Source organism: Pseudophryne corroboree, chromosome 2, assembly GCF_028390025.1.
Source record: "Pseudophryne corroboree isolate aPseCor3 chromosome 2, aPseCor3.hap2, whole genome shotgun sequence".
NCBI lineage: Eukaryota > Metazoa > Chordata > Amphibia > Anura > Myobatrachidae > Pseudophryne > Pseudophryne corroboree.
In genome coordinates this window covers 282,981,797-282,995,354 of record NC_086445.1, presented here as the reverse complement: position 1 = coordinate 282,995,354, position 13,558 = coordinate 282,981,797, and the positions used below count along the sequence as shown (strand labels likewise).

The 13,558-nt window shown below is 45.0% G+C and overlaps 1 protein-coding gene across 2 annotated transcripts in view; it reads right to left on the bottom strand.

Moving 5' to 3' along the window:
- Window positions 1-13,558, bottom strand: part of VWA8 (von Willebrand factor A domain containing 8) — an 875,413-nt gene that overhangs the window by 777,350 nt on the left and 84,505 nt on the right. The gene's annotated exons all lie outside the window — the stretch shown is intronic.

Genomic DNA, 13,558 nt, shown 5'->3' with positions numbered 1-13,558 from the left:
AAATTCCGGGGGGGGGAAAATGACAGGATATCCCCCGTATTTTTAAAACCAGCACCGGGCTCTGCGCCTGGTGCTGGTGCAAAAAATACGGGGGACAAAAAGAGTAGCTGTCCCCCGTATTTTTTACACCAGCATCGGGCTCCACTAGCTGGACAGATAATGCCACAGCCGGGGGTCACTTTTATACAGCGCCCTGCGGCCGTGGCATTAAATATCCAACTAGTCACGCCTGGCCGGGGTACCTTGGGGGAGTGGGGACCCCTTCAATCAAGGGGTCCCCACCCAGCCACCCAAGGGCCAGGGGTGAAGCCCGAGGCGGCTGTCCCCCCCCATCCAATGGCTGCGGATGGGGGGCTGATAGCCTTTGGAAAAATGAAAGAATATTGTTTTTTCCAGTAGTACTACAAGTCCCAGCAAGCCTCCCCCGCAAGCTGGTACTTGGAGAACCACAAGTACCAGCATGCGGGAGAAAACTGGGCCCGCTGGTACCTGTAGTTCTACTGCTTCCCATGCACGAGTTCAGGATTTTGCCCGTGCTGCACCCCTTCAGTGGAACGCACTCCCCGCTCCATTAGACTCTCCCCAACCTTGCAAAGCTTCAAACGGGCACTAAAAACCCACCTATTCATCAAAGCATACCCTCCTGATGCATAACCCAGTGCTTAAGCCGCGCCTCCACCCCCCTGCCTCATGCCGTGAACATCTCAGCTTTGCTTGCATACTGCCATCAGGCTACCTCCCACTTACCTGCACCTCTTGTCATCTGTCTGTCGCCCCTCCCCAACAGATTGTTAGCTCTTCAGAGCAGGGCCCTCTTTCCTCTTGTTATCTAAGCCCTCGTCTCAACACATTTCACTCACAGCTCTCCCCTACTCAACGACCATCTTTATCCTGCTAGTAAAGGCTCATCTCCATCTATGGCCACCAGCCTCTAGTAGTACGATGATCACTCCCTCAATACTTACATCTTAGCTGTATTATGTCTTGAGAATGTGTGGTGCTCTGTTACCTGTACTTTATTTCTGTTATTTATTTACTGTAATGCAATGTTTTGTCCCCTGTACTGTCCTTTGTACGGCGCTGCGAAACACATGTGGCACCTTATAAATAAAATGTAATAATAATAATAATAATAATACTGGAAAAAAAATACCCAAATAAAAACAGGAGACACACACCGTGAAAGTAAAACTTTATTTCATACATGCCGACACATACATACTTACCTATGTTGACCCGCCGACTGCCACGCCCTCCTCGTCACTGAAGAATCCGGGGTACCTGTGAAAAAAATTATACTCACCTGATCCAGTGTCCAGGTTATAATCCACGTACTTGGCAAAACAACAAAACGGCAACCCGGACCAAACGGACTGAAAGGGGTCCCATGTTTACACATGGGACCCCTTTCCACGATTGCCGGGACCCCACGTGACTGCTGTCACAGAAGGTCCCTTCAGCCAATCAGGAAGCGCTACTTCGTGGCACTCAGCTGATTGGCTGTATGCGCGTCTGCTGTCAGACAGCGCATCGCACAGCTCCCTCCATTAGTTTCAATGGTGGGAACTTTGCGGGTAGCGGTGGGGTTACCTGCGGTCAGCCGCTGACCGCGGGTGACCTCACCGCTGACGCAAAGTTCCCACCATTGAATATAATGGAGAGGCTTTGCGAAGCGCTGTCTGACAGCAGACGCGCATACAGCCAATCAGCACAGTGAGCAGGACGATACGCTCGCTGATTGGCTGAAGAGACCTTTCTGTGACAGCAGTCACGGGGGGGGTCTCTGCATTCGTGGAAAGGGGTCCCATGTGTAAACATGGGACCCCTTTCAGTCCGTTTGGTCCGGGTTGCCGTTTTGTTGTTTTGCCAAGTACGTGGATTATAACCTGGACACTGGATCAGGTGAGTATAATTTTATTCACAGGTACCCCGGATTCTACTTGGACAAGTGGACCGAACGTCGTGTCAACATAGGTAAGTATGTGTGTGTCGGCAGGTGTGAAATAAAATTGTACTTTCAAGGTGTGCAGGTCCTGTTTTTATTTGGGTATTTTTTTTCCAGTAGAACTACAGGTACCAGCGGGCCCGTTTTTCTCCCGCATGCTGGTACTTGTGGTTCTCCAAGTACCAGCTTGCGGGGGATGCTTGCTGGGACTTGTAGTACTACTGGAAAAAACAATATTCTTTCATTTTTCCAAAGGCTATCAGCCCCCCATCCGCAGCCCTTGGATGGGGGGGACAGCCTCGGGCTTCACCCCTGGCCCTTGGGTGGCTGGGGGGGACCCCTTGATTGAAGGGGTCCCCACTCCCCCAGGGTACCCCGGCCAGGGGTGACTAGTTGGATATTTAATGCCACGGCCGCAGGGCGCTGTATAAAAGTGACCCCCGGCTGTGGCATTATCTGTCCAGCTAGTGGAGCCCGATGCTGGTGTAAAAAATACGGGGGACAGCTACTCTTTTTGTCCCCCGTAATTTTTGCACCAGCACCAGGCGCAGAGCCCGGTGCTGGTTTTAAAAATACGGGGGATCCCCTGTCATTTTTCCCCCCGGATTTTTAGAACCAGGACCGGCTCGAAGAGCTCGAGGCTGGTTATGCTTTGGAGGGGGGACCCCACGCCATTTTTTTTCGGGATTTTACCATTCCATTTAAAAAAAAAAAAACAATTATAATAATATTTTTAAAAATATAGAAATAATACTTGTGCCTCCAAAATAGATAAACCAATTCCCTCATCCCTTCTAAAATAAATAGATATGCTATTACCAATAAAAAAAACACCAAAAAAAAATGTTTTAAAAATTTTTGATTAGATTCCCCCACCAAAGTGTGGCGGATTGAAAATGACGAATTTACTGTCTAAAAGCTCTGTTGTCGAATTTCCAAACTTCAATTGAATATACTTTTGGCGAATTGCTGCATTTGTACCATTGCAGAAATGTCGAATTTGACAAATGTCGAATTTCAAAAAGTCGAATTTTGAAAGTCCGTTTTTTTGACGGAAAGTACTGAATTGCATTGTCGATTTTTTTTTTTGGGCGAAAAAGTCCAGTTTTTCGACAATTTCGGGAATTCTACCACAATTGCATATACCCCTTAGAATTACTACTAGTTGATAAAATGGGATCAGTAAGAAATCCCGCTGGACGGGATCCCGGCGGTCGGAATACCGACACCGGGATTCCGACTGGCACAATCCCGACAGGGGGGCGAGCGCAACGCTGCGCTCGCCGTGCTGTGGGCACGGTGCCTTGCTACGCTGAGCACACTAATTTATTCTCCCTCTATGGGTGTCGTGGACACGCACAAAGGGAGAATATGTCGGGATTATGCCGGTCGGGATCCCAGTGTCGGTATTTCAACCGGCGGGATCTTGACCGCATCCCAATTGAATAATTCTCAGGAAACCATGCTTGTTATGAAAAGCTTTTTTCTATAAAGATGGCATAGAAAGTTAGAACATTACCTGCAATATATTCATATTACAACATTTGTGCAATTACAAATGCTGGCAATTTAAACTAAGACACATTAAAATCACAGAAGCATTTAGATCCGTTTATACAGTAGCACATTCTATAACCTCCCTTCCTTGATCATCTCTATTTAGACTCCAACATTCTTGAATACCTAGATAGCTGTGCTCTTACCTTGATAGTTGTGCTCTTCCCAAACTCTCTCCTCAGGCTATTAAATTCCTTAATGCTCCAATTTCCGAAGTAGAGACCTTGGTCTCTACCAAATCCATGAAATCTGCCTCAGTTCCTGGCATGAACAAATTCCTAGCCCATTACTATTAAAAATGTAGTAAAACCTTTTCTCCCAGAGTCACTAATCCAATTTAGGTTTAGCCACTACCATAATACAGTATCTGTTATACAGAGGGGGCAAAAGATCCCTAACTGTGTGGGAGGGATGTGGTTAAGATGCCAGATGTCAGGATCCTGGCAGACGGAATCCCGAGAGCCATCAGAATGCCGACGCTGAACCTGTGTGGGAGATACAGGGCGAACTACCTACTGATTGTTGATCTTAACATAGCTGTTGACCAATAGTCTCAATGTTTGGCACCCTAATCTAATTCACCTAAATCTGGTGGTCTTTATCGCCAGCAGTCAGGCCCATGGTAACACCAGGAACGTTGTTGATTAAATTAACCACTTCTACTAAATCCCTTTATTACTAATGACCTGGGAGGTCATTCCGAGTACCCGTACGACGCACTGCAATGCGCATGTGCGTCGTACGGGTACACAGCAAATCGTTGCTGAGCAATGGATTTAACTAAGAATCCATTCGCACGGGCGATCGCAAGGAGATTGACAGGAAGAGGGCGTTTGTGGGTGGCAACTGACCGTTTTCTGGGAGTGTTTGGGAAAACGCAGGCGTGTCCATGCGTTTGCAGGGCGGGTGTCTGACGTCAATTCCGGCACCAAAAAGACTGAAGTGAAGGGCTGAGTAAGTCCAAACCTACTCAGAAACTGCACAAAATGTTTTTGCACAGCTCAGCTGCACACACGTTCGCACACTTGCAAAGCGAAAATACACTCCCCCATGGGCGGCGACTATGCGTTTGCACGGCTGCTAAAAGTAGCTAGCGAGCGATCAACTTGGAATGAAGGCCATTGCACATGGAGAAAGCCTTTTGATGGCCTATCATGACCAAAGGCCCTCCAAAGTTAAAGTGAATTACTGAACGTGATACTAGCCCTGTATCTTAAACCATCTGCCTCAGTAACTCATTAGCAACAAGATTCAACTGTACCCAGAGAGCTGGGCAATCAGGGTTGGCCATGGCAAACAAACTAGTTTCATGCGTTGATAATGTGCTCCTTTCCTTCTGTAAACCACTAACCTCGCACCTGAACACTTTTAGCTCTTATGCTCACTTTTAAACTTTAAAATTAACATAGGTAAAATACAGACTATGGATTTTTTTCTTCTTTCATCAAGAAACTTTTCAAAGTTAACTTCAAATTACAATAGGCTCAAGATAAAATATGTTAGTCTAAATAGAACCAAAAGCCTCTCTGATGAGATGTCTCCTTCCTTTATAGACCAGTACTCACTAATGCCACCTCTTACAAACCTGTGTACAGATATGTCCTCGTACATCTTTGCTACAGTCATGCCAAATAACCCTCTTGGCATGCCAGGGAGCCAAGGGCATAGCTACCATAGGTACAGGTAGTGCAGCTGCTCTGGGGCCCAGACCTGAGAGGGGCTCACCTTCCCTGTCAAAACTAAATGTGTTGTACAGTACTTCTCTGCTCAACTTGGCTCAATCCACAGACATCCACCTGTTTCTACTTATAGCTAGCACCTAATTTCTAGTGTATTTTACCCCCCAAATCGAATGGATTATGATGGTGCCACTTTTATTCAGATAGATGGGTTGGAAGCCTCGTTCCCAGGAGTCCGGCTCATGTTCGGGCCACTACGTGGAGGCTTGCCTGCTTAGCTTATGGCCGCCTTACCCTGATGCTGATGGTTGCCTTGTATATCCATCCCCTAGTCTGAATGCTCTCACGGCTGCTGTGAAAGAAATGTAGCCATCCGGAGTGAATTGCCTGCGCTGAGCGCTCATCCTCGAGCCCTCCACTGCGGACTGAGCTGACACCGCTGCGGCTCTCCCTCATCCCTGGTAAGCGCTGTCAGAGGAGAAGTGGGGACTCTTGCCGGCGGCAGCGGTGGCTGGCTCTCTTCACTGCCGCAGATGCTGGGACTGGCAGATTGTGCATCCAATTTAGCTGCCTTGTGTATTCAGACCCTAATCTGATTTACCCGTCCGGAGTTATCTGCCTGCACTAAGCGCTCATCCTCGTGCCCTCCACTGCAGACTGGGCTGACACCACTGCGGCTCTCGCTTGTCCCTGGTATGTGCTGACGGAGGAGGAGTGGGGACTATTGCCGGCGGGAGCGGCAGCTGTCCCTTTTTACTGCCGCGGGTGCTGGGACTGGTGCTCGCCATCAGTGGACGCCTCACACCTGCCCCTGCCTGCTTGTAGATGTTTGCTGGGACCTTGTGCCTGCCGCAAAGCATAGCCGGTGACCGCGGCTCTGTGGATCACTGGAGACTCCTGATTATGGCTGTGGGGCTCTTTCCGGAGACCGGGCCCTGCCTGCTCTGATTGCGGGGTCCTTTCCCTCATCCTGAAGATTGGGGTGCTGCCCCCCAGCAACAGGTGTTGGAGCTAATACTGACTGCTGCATATGGTCGGACGGACCATCTCTCCTGGTCGGTACTAACTTTGTCTGTTCCTATAACACTAATCCCCTTTACTTATATTTTCTAACTTATCCATAACTTGATACTGCCCCTCCTATTGTGTGACTCATCTTCCCAAACCCCTACTTACTACTCCTTCCCCATATTTACTTGCTCTTCTCCTTTAACACCTCCATTTTGGCTTAGGTTTGAGACTGCATATCTATATAAATATATTAGATTGTCTCCCTTTCATCTAAGAGACTACAGACTTTCTGCCTGATTTATGCAATGAGAACTCTTGCTACATTGATTTGTCTGGCTGGTACTCATAGTCTCATTATAACAGACTCTGCAGGGATAGGTTTATATTACATAGCTGTCAACCTTTTACTATTGTTATTTATAACTGTGCTAGGGCAGAGTTATTTTGGAAGTTCTATCACCGTACTATAGCCTTTTGTGAGTGTCTAAATAATCACTCGCAATCCTTTTCTCTATCTTCAAATGTGATTTAAACCAGGCATCTAATGGCTTTATTATATAAGCCTAAAACTTAACTTTTTCAATCGTCTGTTTATTATGCTTATGGCTCAGTCTGGTTTTCTCTGAATACTAGGCTGCACTTTTATAGTGGCTCTTAAATACTTTTTCTCATTACTTAAGCCCTTTTTTTATGTTTAACTGAATATTGCACTTATACTGGTACTTATATATCCCAAATTTAGATATATTATACATTTGCAGACTGTTTATTTTGCTGCCTTTAGATTATTCATATTTACTGAATTTACTGTTTGTCGCCCTATGGAATACAGTTCCCTTTTCCACAATGTAATGATTGCGAAATCCAGCACAATTATGTCAATTTGTTTCATGTCTCCCTTGTTGCTTCTGGTCTCTTTCTGGTTCTTTATAATGGACCTGAATTGATTAGGGGAAATTTAGACTTGTCTGATGTTGTGATACATTCTGTATTGTCTCTCTCCCTTTTTTCTATGCCATTTTCCATGGTTCCTCCTCTGACTCACGAATAGGGCATACCTTGATTCCTCTTGGTTGATGGATAAATTCTTAATTTCATCCACGCCCTCCATTCCATCAGCCGACTCCCTTGCCACTGATACAATGGTGCGCAATCGCAATAAAAAGGGGTCTGCCTCCCCACCCTTAACCCAACCCACACCCTCGGCTGATGAGATTGGTCCCACTTCAGGCCAATCTGATCCCACTGACCATCTGTCCCAAACGGCTAGGGAGATATTGTCTGTCCTCATGCCACATATTGACAAGAAAATTGATGAATTTAAAATGTCTCTCCAACCTGTGATCAAAGAGGTGGCATCTAACACTTCTAGGATTGCCGAACTTGAATAACGTGTCAGTGATATTGAAGACCCTGACCGTTCAGTCCTCTACTGACTCCTCTTCGGCACTGATCCAAAACACTCCAGGACAAACTAGATGACCTGGGAAATAGGAACCGCAGGAATAACTTACAGTTCATTGGGATTTCAGAACAAATCAAACCTGCCTTACTTAGTGATTATATCACTACTAAACTGACACTGGCCTTAGATATTTCTGACTCAATAGAATTCCCCCAGGTTGAGAGAGCCCATAGAATTGGAGTGGAACGGGAAGGCACCAACTCTCGCCCTAGCCAGTGGTTGCACGATACTTGGATTTTAGGACCAAAGAAATGGTTCTGAGGGCTTACAGAAAAGCGGGCCACTTGACCATAGAGGGTGCACACATTTTAATATTTCAGGATTTCTCGGCAGCAGTTGCACAGAAGCGCAGGTCTTTTTCTACTGTCTGCAAATATTTAGTTGACTCATAGAAAAGATTTGCGCTTCTGTATCCAGCTAAACTACATGTCATTGATAATGGCCGTACCCTGATTTTTGACAACCCAGAAGATGCACAAAACCACTTTTTGCTTTCCAACCCCACTGGGATGCCGACAGCATCCTTTCCACGATCCTCTACTGGTAACCACTGACAGTCATTATACAGTAGTCTACCTAATGGTCTCAGGCGATTTTGACGAATTTTTTGGGAGGTTTTTTTTTTTTTGGTAGGATGGGATTTGTGGTTATCACATTTTTTTTTCTTTTCCGTCATAGATGGCAAGCATGGGAACGAGTACTTTTCCTTTTTCCCAACACTAATGCCATTCCAGTAGGAATAGGGGAGAGGTTTTGATAATACTCACAACCTCTCCATGAACAAACTGTTTATTATTGTCTTGTTTCTTTTTTTGTATATGTGTAAGATGTGCCTGCTCGGCTCTGACTTGTCCGTCAGGGCCCGCCAAGAAACTTTGGATGGAAAATTTAGAAAAGTGGTTTTGAGGCTTCAATTTCTTTACAGTTTTAATGACAATCTGTATATTGTGATGTTAAGTTGTTTTCATAATAACCTGTGTTTTCTTAGATAACCTTGGTCAATGTTTGCGTCAACAATGGGTATCATGTCCAGGGGGTTGTCCCTCACTTGCTGGGATGGGGGACACTCCCGCCTTACTCAACTTATTTTGTTTACTGATACTTTTCTGAAAACTGGTGTTGGTTAATGGCGAGCCGTCCTGCTAATCTCCCTTTTTCTGACCCTTCAGACTCGCTCAAATTCCTTTCTTGGAATGTTGGAGGACTTAATACTCCTATTAAGCATCGCAAGATACTTGCTCACTTAAAACGCCTAAATTCTGATATAATGCTCTTGCAGGAAACACATTGGAGGGCTGGAGATGACTCCTCTCTTAGAGCCTCATGGCTGTCTGAATGTATCTCGGCCTCTTACGTTACTAAGGGGGTCATTCCGAGTTGATCGCTCGCTAGCAACTTTTTGCAGCGCTGCGATCAGGTTAAATCTCAGCAAAACTGAGCATGCGTATGCACCACAATGCACGGGTACAAAGAGGATCGGTGGTGGGCGATGGATTTAAAGAAGAATCCATTCGCACAGCCGATAGCAAGGTGATTGACAGAAAGAGGGCGTTTGTGGGTGTCAACTGACCGTTTTCTGGGAGTGTTCTGGGACCAAAAAGACTGAAGTGATCGCAGTGGCTGAGTAAGTCCAGAGTTACTCAGAAACTGCAAAAAACTTTTTTCTGCCATCGACTGCAAAAGCGTTTGCACACTTGCAAAGCGAAAATACACTCCCGCATAGGCGGCTACTATCGGACCGCAGCGCTGCAAAAAGTTGCTAGTGAGCAATCAACTAAGAATGAGGGCCTAAGTCCAGGGGTGTAGCTATCCTGCTTGCAAAACACTTCTCATACACTATTTTGGACGCACTCCTGGACCCAGAAGGGAGATTTATCTTGATAGATATCAAAATCAGAGATACACCTTATGCTATATTGAATATTTATGCCCCCAATAATCATTTGATAGAATTCTTTGGTGACATTTCTCAATTGCTAGCTCAACGTAATACGCACTCACTGATATTCCGTCTAATCTATTCTCCAGAAACTGGACTACCTTGAATAACTTGATGATTAATAATCAGTTAACTGATGTTTGGAGATTATTCCATCCCTCAGACAAATCTTTTACCTTCCATTCTGGGGTCTATCGCTTGTTTTCACGCATTATTTTTTATTTACAGTCACATTGGTACAGGCGGTTTCTTCGGCTGATATAGGTGACATTATTATATCTGATCACTCGCCCATCTCCATATCTTTACGGCCACCACCATTTGGTCCCACACACCGTACTTGGAAATTCCATTCCTATTTATTCCAATCTGAAGAATTTAGATCCTACCTCAAACACCACTGGTCAGATTATGTTGATAACAACATTGAACATTGGTGTGATCCTGTTTTATTTTGGGAAGCTTCCAAAACTGTTATGCGTGGCCACATTGTTTCCTATGTAGCGAATCGTAACAAAGCCGTTAAGGAACAATACCTTTCGTTATCAGAAACAATGCGGACCCGTTTTTCCGACTATGTGTCCGACTCTTCCATAGAAAATTTTACAATTTATACTCAAGCCAAGCAACTACTTGACGATTTTTTACTTTCTCAGGCTCAACTACGCTTGGACTATACAAAAAATTGTTATTATAGATGGGGCTGTCGGATCGGTCGCCTTCTAGCTTCCATGACTAAACCATGGCACAGTAAGAACCATATTGTATCGATTAAGACAAGCGATGGTCTCCCTTCAATGAATAAAACCCCTGACATCTCCTCGGCCTTTCATGATTTCTACTTTGACTTATAGTCCGCTCCACCCTCAAACCCATCTCTGATAACTGACTTAATTACAAAAACTAACATACCCTGTCTCTCACCAGAACAACGTGAATTCTTGGATGCGGAAATCTCGGAACAAGAAATTAATGTCGCCATACTGTATCTACGCTCCATACCTGTAAGACTCCTGGGCCTGACGGTCTCTCGGGAGAATATTATAATATCTTACAATTAGATATAAACCCCACTATTCACAAATGTAATCTGCGTTACCCGACTTTTAATGAGGTTTTTACTACCTTAATCCCAAAACCCGGTCGAGACCCTACATGTCTAGACTCCTATCTTCACATAACTTTACCGAATGTAAAATTGTTTTCCAAAATTATGGCGACACGCTTACAATCTTTCTCATCTTCTATCATCTCCCCTTACCAATTACTGTTTGTTAGCGGACGGCACTCCACTAGAAAACTTTGGTTACTCTTACGTCATAAGTATAAGTTGAATCCATGTGTCTCTATCCATCTGCCATTTACATATAATCCAAATTTCCAACATGCGGAAGCATCTCAGGTTTTCATACACTGGGAAAGTGAGGGATTACGCACTGTGGGACAACTAATGGATAGGAATATCTACCTTCTCCTACCTACAGGCCCATTCAGATCTGATTGCAGCATAAAATTTGTAAGCTAATGGGCAAAACCATGTGCACTGCAGGGGGGGGCAGATATAACATATGCAGAGAGAGTTAGATTTGGGTGGGGTGTGTTCAAAGTGAAATCTAAATAGCAGTGTAAAAATAAAGCAGCCAGTATTTACCCTGCACAGAAACAATATAACCCACCAAATCTAACTTTGTCTGCACATGTTATACCTGCCCCCCCCCCTGCAGTGCACATGGTTTTGCCCATTAGCTAACAAATTTGCTGCTGCGATCAGATCTGAATTAGGCCCACTATGTAAGTGAGGTCTCTCACCTTCTCAGGGACAGTGGTGGGGACAACCTCCTGGACAACTCCCTATTGATACCCTTTCCAACGAAATGTGCTATATCAGCACATTATAAATTTCTTAGAGTTCCTTTAGCATACTCTAATATCCGTACAGGTCTATCACAATAATTGAAACATTTTCGTTCTATGACAGTGGATGATATTCTGAAACAATTGGAATACTCTATAGCCACGTTTCCAATGGCAAAATTTGCAGAAATGTTTCTAAAATATCTTTCATCGTGTATACATATCTCCTTCTAGAGGATACCAGATGGGGATATTGGAAAACCCCAAATGTCTTAAATGCTCACTTGTACCTGCAGATTTATAACATTGCTTTTGGGCTTGCCCATATATTAATCAATTTTGGAAACAGATATGTCATTTTACTATGGAACACCTTGTTAATTATGCCTCGTTGACCCCTGAATGGGCTATCTTTGGTATATTACCACCTGATGTAAGGGTCCATAGGGGAGTAAGAAAATTACTTTTGGCAGTATCATCTGCTATTTGTAAAAATAGGATTTTGGTACTTACCAGGTAAATCCTTTTCTTTGAATCCATAGGGGGCACTGGAGTACTCTTGGGATATGGACGGCTTCCACAGGAAGTAGGCACTGAATAAATTAATTTTGGAACTATACCTCCCCTCCATATCCCTGAGTACCTCAGTGTTTTTTTACTGAGCCGAACAGGAGCGATAGAGAGGTTGACAATGGAGCATTACATATAACATAACGGACAACAATAAAGTTGACCCAACATTACTGAGAACTAAACAGTTGACACCATAACTTGTTAATCTGAACCAGTCGGTGAAAGTGTGTTACCATAAGATCTACTGAACCTACCCCAAACCAGGTAAACTGCTCTGGGTGGGCGTCCAGTGCCCCCTATGGATTCAAAGAAAAGGATTTACCTGGTAAGTACCAAAATCCTATTTTCTTTTTCATCCACTAGGGGTCACTGGAGTACTCTTGGGACGTACCAAAGTTTCCCCCGCGGGCGGGAGAGCTGTTTGGCACCTGTAACACTAGGCGGCCAAAGCTAGATGCTGATGCCGCAAACGTATCAAACTTGTAGAGGCGCACAAACGTGTGCACCGAAGACCATGTAGCCGCCCGGCAAAGCTGTGTCGTAGAAGCTCCACGACTCGCTGACCATGATGTTCCCACAGCACGTGTGGAATGAGCTGTTATCGATGCAGGCGGCTGTAACCTAGCATGAAGGTAAGTCTGACATATGGTCACTTTAATCCAACTGGATAAGGTCTGCCTAGAAGCTGGCCAACCCATCTTGGCAGCATCATAGAGAGCAAACAACGTATCCGTCTTACGAACGGTCGACGTTCGGGATACATAAATGCGTAATGCGCGTACCACATCCAACCTACCAGAGTCTCCTGTTAACATAGGAACTACTATTGGTTGATTGATGTGAAAAGATGACACAACCTTTGGTAGAAAAGCAGAATTCGCTCGGAATTCCGCTCTGTCATCATGAAACACTAAATACGGTGGTTTGCACGACAAAGCACCCAATCTGAAACACGCCTTGCTGACGCTAAGGCTAAAAGAAACATTATTTTCCCAAGTGAGAAATTTAATATCCACTTGTTGTAAGGGTTCATAATAAAAAGACTGACAAATCTAAAAACCAGATTCAAGTCTTATGGCGCAGTAGGTAGAGTGAATGGAGGCTGAACTCTGAGGACACCCTGCATAAAAGGTGTGAACCGACGGCAATAGGGCCAATCTACTATGAAAATAAATGGACAACGCCGATATCCGCACTTTTAGTGTGGATAAACTCAGACCTCTATCTAACCTAGGCACGCCAAATTCTGTAATAATGAGCTGCCGTAACCGGCTTCCTAGCTCGTAACATGGTTGGAATACCTGATTCTGGAATGCCCTCTCTTCTTGAGAGGGCTGTCTCAACAGCCACCCCGTCAAACGCGGCCGCGCTAAATCGGGTAAAAGGAACGGACCCTGCTGTAACAGGTCAGAATGTAGTGGGAGCGGCCAAAGACCGACTGCGAGTAGACCGCGGAGATCCGAGAACCAAGCTCTCCGAGGCCAAAGAGGCGCCACTAGTATAACTGTGACGGACTCTCCTTTGATCCGTTTTAG